Here is a 5,648-nt window from a genome sequence, read left to right as displayed (position 1 = left end):
GCAATTGGAGCAGATCAGAACCAGTTGCGGCTAGGAGACCCTAAGTTGGCTCAGATCCAGTGGGGACTGGGACAAGCCGGGATCTCCTATTGGAATTCAAAGGGATGCTTTGTGACCAGGATTTGTGAGTCAAAGGCTCTGGCATCCAGGAAAGACAACTTTGTCTGGGGAGGATATGCCTCAGCCAGGAGGGGCTGGGAATCTGAAAGGAATCACAGATCAATAGGAAATAGTTTTTTAAAGGGACCCCAACCCTCTTCAAAATGAGCAGGACCAGGAAGTCATCATATACTTCAACAACAATACCATATGATGATCAATTCTGATGGACATGGCCCTCTTCAACAATGAGATGAATCAAATAAATTCCATTTGTTCAATAACGAATAGAACCAGCTACACTCAGTGAAAGAACTTTGGGAAATGAATATGAACCACTGCATAGCATTCCCAATCCCTCTATATTTGTCTGCCTGAATTTTTGATTTCCTTCACAGGTTAATTGTACATTATTTCAAAGTCTGATTCTTCTTGTGCAACAAAATAACTATGGATATGTATACATATATTGTATTTAACATATACTTTAACATATTTAACATGCATTGGTTAACCTGCCTTCTGGGAGAGGGGGTAGGGGAAGGAGGGGAAAAATTGGAACAAAAGGTTTGGAATTATCAATGCTGAAAAATTACCCATGCATATATCTTGGAAATAAAAAGCTATAATAAAAAAAAAAGAAACCACTTGTGAAATTAGGCAAAACATTTCCATAAAAGTCAAGTTGTGGGGAAAAAAAAAACCACAGATCTCCCACCCTAATGAAAATAAAAACCCTCAAGAAAAATTAAGTTTAAAAAGAGAGAGAAAGAGAGAATGCTTCAGTCTATATTCAGCCACAATTAGTTCCTTCTCTGGATGGACAGGATTTTTCATCCTAAGTCCTTCAGAGTAGTCATAACTGATTGTACTACTGAGAATAGCAAAGTTATTCATAGATGGTCATTCTGTAACATTGCTATTACTTTGTATATAGTATATTTCACTTCACTTGAGCTCATGGAAGACTTTCCAGGTTTGTTTTCTTCTTGAGAGCATCCTGCTCATCATTTCCCATAGAACAATAATATTGTATCATAGACACTCACCATAAACACACATATTACTGAGCCATTCCCCAATTGATGGGCATTCCCTCAATTTCCTTTACTTTTTTTATTTCCCTGAGAAGAGAACTGCTATGAATAAGTTTTGTACATAAAGATCATTTTTCTTTTTTTAAAAAAATCTCTTTTGGTATTCATGCCAAATAATGGTGTTTCTAGGTTAAAAAAATATGCATGAATTTATAACCTTTTGGTTATATCATTAATCATATCATTAAATCATTTATCAATTGGGGTATGATTCTTATTTTTTTAGAAATTGACTCAATTCCCTCTATGTTTGAAAAACAAGGTCTTATCAAAGAAATCTGATTCAAAATTCTTTTTACAATTACTATTACTAACTATTTCTCCCCATTAGTTCTCTCCTTTCACCCTATCCCTCCTCAAAAGTGTTTTGATATTGACCATTCCCTCCCCCAATATGCCCTCTCTTTTATCCCCCCCCCCCCCCCCCCCCCCGTCCATTTCCCTCCTATTTTCCTGTAGGATAAGATAGATTTCTATATCCCTATTGAGTATGTATGTTATTTCCTCTTTGAGCCAAATAACAGAGAGCAAAAGTATCAATAGCAGCTAGATATAGAAGCAAAAAAATTTGGTATATTGTGCAGATAACCATACTAGATGGTACAGCAAATGCCTCAGCCTAGACTTCTGACAATGCTGATCTATAATATCACTGCTGCCATTTTGGCTGACTTTGCTGCTTTTCTTTTTATCCCCAATGTTTATAATAGTGTCTACAAGGTATTTAATAGGTGATTGTTCATTTGACCTGATTTTTGAATCTCTTTCCTTAACCCTCATTTGTCTTGACCTTGATTGTCCTCCTTCCTCTTTGAAACCAAGAAATACGTAAGATCTCTGATCAGTACAATGATCAACATTATTCCATAGAAATGATGGAAAAGCATGCTTCCTATTCTCTGACACAGAGACAATGACTTAATATACAGAATAATACATAACATTTTTTGAAATGGCCAGAATGAGAATTTGTTTTCCTTGATTATACATATTTGTTATAAGGGTTTTGTTTTTCTTCTTTTTTTAATTGAAGGAAAGAAAATAAAACCTTATTAATTGAAAAATAAAGTTTAATTTAAAAAATAACAAATAGCAGTCATCAAACTATGGAAAGTGATCTGGAAACAGGTGGGACTATATCCTTTGAAAAGTCAAGCTCAGCTTCTTATATATACTTGATACATGTTCAAATTCAGACTAATAAACAGGAAAAAAAGGGGGGAGGGGGAAGAGGGTGAATACTCAAAATAAAAAAAACCCAAATCATTTTGATGCTAATCAAGACCATTAAATGTACCATTTAGATGTTAAATATTGAAATGAGGTTGCACAGATACCATGTAATTGCACCTGTGATATACTAATCCAACATAGTAATATAGCAAATAGCATGATCAGAAATTTTGAGAAATTACACAGGCTTTCCAACATGAGCACATTGCCATACTTAGTGGTATCAAGTGAAATGGCTCTTTAAGCAGCTGCTTAATAACAGCAGGGGTCAATGAATCTGAAGGAAAAGACAGATGGCTTATGGACATCTGAGAGAATTTTAATATTAACCAAATAAATGAAGATTGGAGGGGAGTGTCAAAGGCATATCCTTTTGAATGCTTAATCATGCAAAATAGATATTCCAAATGTTTATTTCCTATAATCTTTTGCAATTTGTGCAGAATGGCATTAGCCAGGAAGCAATGGCTTGAAATAAGTTAGAAGCAGCCTAAAAGAAAATAGCCTGTGAAATAGCCAGGATTCCTACAAACATTGAAAATATTGTTATTATTAAGTCATTTTTAGTCATGTCTGATCCTTCATGGCCCTATTTGGGATTTTCTTGGCAAAGATCCCAAAGTGGTTAGCCATTTACTTTTCCAGCTCATTTTACAGGTGAGGAAACTAAGGCAAACAAGGTTAGTTAACTTGCCCATGGTCATACAATTTGTAAGTGTCTGAGGCTAGATTTGAACTCAGTAACTTTTCATCTCTTTATCTACTACACTCACAGCTAACTATTCTACTTTTGCAGGAGACAGATTCTGCATGTTGGATACATCACTAAGCAAAGGGTATGAAAGGATTCATTTAAAAGTAAAAAGCAGGGGTCTTAATATATCTCTCTTTATTGCTATATTAGAACATCATTTCTATCATGTTCCATGATGCTAGCAGCCATATTTCTCTCCTTCCTATATTATACATCAAGAAATATTGAAAGAATAAGGCCTAAAAATAGCTAAATATGAGCATCATAAGACCTTTTTCTTTGTGGGACATGATCTGGATGTGTGTCTAAGAAGCAATAGAAGTTAAAATGATTTGTGAGAAGGTATGTGAGTGAGAATGTAGGTAAGGGTACAAGTGAGAATGTGACATGAGTGAGGACATGTGTGTGTATGTGTGTGTGTAAAGGTTACTCTATTTTGTGCAATGATGAAAACACCTTTTCAGCTGACCTTTTAATTGTGAAGGTTTCTACACTTGAATTGAGCACAGAAGAAAAGAAAAAAGAATAAGTCTTTACTCTATATAACCACTTCCAATTGTTAGAAATTTCTTAACTATTTTATCTGTCAAAATTCCCCCACAAATTTTATTTTTAAATACAGAAATGGAAGTAACAGTGTTTAGGCATTAGCTTCCTAACTCCCTTTAATTTTTCTAAAATTGATTATATAAGAAGGAAATCTAAGGCAATAGAACCTGGTTGTCACATAAAAAGAAAAAAAGGAAGGTAACAAGTATTTATTAAGCTCCAGTTATGTGTTAGGCATTGTGCTAAAAACTCTACAAATATTATCTCAGTTGATCCTCACAACAGCTTGGGAGTTAACAGTTATTATTAATCCCATTTTACACTTGAGGAAATTGAGGGACAGTAAATTGTCCATTGTCAGAGTCTGAATTCAGATTTGAACTCTGGTTTCCATGACTCCAGACCCTGTGGTCTATCCAGGGTCTAGCTATCTCCAGACAGCATAGACTATATCCATTATTTCCAGTTGGCTTGTCATACTTTGAGAATAGCGTTTTTTCTATCTTAAAGATGTTTTAATCACTGCTCCTTTAATTTTTAAGTTGTTGGGGTTTCTAATATAAGTATTTAGTCCAGGGCATAAAAAGTAACAAAGTAATTGAAGGTTCCTTTATATATTTCATACAATGTCCATTCTTTACAAGCTCAGCACTGTGGCTATAATAAAACATTATCAAAATCAGTTCCTTCATCTAAAAAATGATGAGGCTTAAGAAAATCAAGAAGGAAAGTTAACAGGTCATCTAGTATAATGTTCCCATTTTGCAGCTGGAAAAACTGAAACCCAGAGAGATAAAATGATTTGCTTATGATCACAGAGTGTGGAAGAAGTGGAGCAAGAATTTGAACTTAGGTCCTTTAACTACAAATCCAATGCACTTTCTCCGGTCCCACGTTGATGGTTAATTTCCCTTTATCTATGATCCTTGTATTCTCCTTGATATAAAAATTGGAAAGGGCTCAGAGAATTCACAGAAGGACTGGAAATATTTCAATAGATGGAAAAACTTGCAAGATGGCCAGTAGCAAATGCATATTGCAAATGTTCCCTTTGTTATCTTATGAAAGAGGGAAAAGTCACGTTTCAACATATGTGTAATTAGTTTATTGTTATTTTTTTCAATTTATTATTTGCTCCTTAAGGGAAAAGACAATATTTTGCCTCTTTTTGTATTATCATCACTTAGTGTAGTTTCTAGCATACAGTAGATGTGTAATAAAGTTGACTAATTCTTATCTATAGAAGACAGAACTAAGGCAGTTGGTGGCAATTACAGGGAAGTTCATTTTAATTTATTATGAAGAACCATTTAATAATTAAAGTTGCATGAAAATAGAATGAGCTGTTTCTTGAGCCTGTCACTAGAAATATTCAAGCAAAGGTTGAATGACTACTTTTTCAGTCATTTTTCAGAATTTACCCACGAGTCTGAGTTTAAATAGGTGACCTATCACGTTCTGTCTAGTAAGCATCTAGGATTTTTTGTTGTATATTGAAAATGTTTAACTCAAAGGTGATTAAATGAATATTCCCAATCACATGATGTTGCAAAATTGAAATTATCATGAAATTTGCATTTCTATTATGAAATACAAGACAGAGCTTAAATTACATTCATTTCAAATCATTCATGAAGTCTACAGAAAAAAAGGAAATTCATCAATCATAATTCATAGCCATCTTCTAGAATCAAAAATGTAAAAAAAAAATTATGTAATTCAGTAAACTAATAAGATTCCAAGAATTCCAGTGGTCCAAATTAGAAATGACAAAAAATAAGATAGCATTGTCACAACATTTTAGTTCTTATTTTAATTCATTTTTATAACATAATTGACAAAGCTGAACTTAAAAATACTTGCCTATGAAGGGGGAAAAGCATCAAGCAAATTACATGCAGAAAAACTTAAAACAT

General features: G+C 33.8%; 1 non-coding gene across 1 annotated transcript; it reads left to right on the top strand.

Annotated features, from left to right (window-relative positions):
- Positions 1-3,621: 3,621 nt before the first annotated feature.
- Positions 3,622-3,691, top strand: LOC111719023. The gene has a single exon (XR_002769340.1). It is a non-coding gene; the product is annotated as a small nucleolar RNA U2-30 (small nucleolar RNA).
- Positions 3,692-5,648: the final 1,957 nt, after the last annotated feature.

This window comes from Sarcophilus harrisii, chromosome 1 (genome assembly GCF_902635505.1).
Source record: "Sarcophilus harrisii chromosome 1, mSarHar1.11, whole genome shotgun sequence".
Classification (NCBI taxonomy): domain Eukaryota; kingdom Metazoa; phylum Chordata; class Mammalia; order Dasyuromorphia; family Dasyuridae; genus Sarcophilus; species Sarcophilus harrisii.
This window is presented reverse-complemented; position numbering and strand designations above follow the sequence as displayed.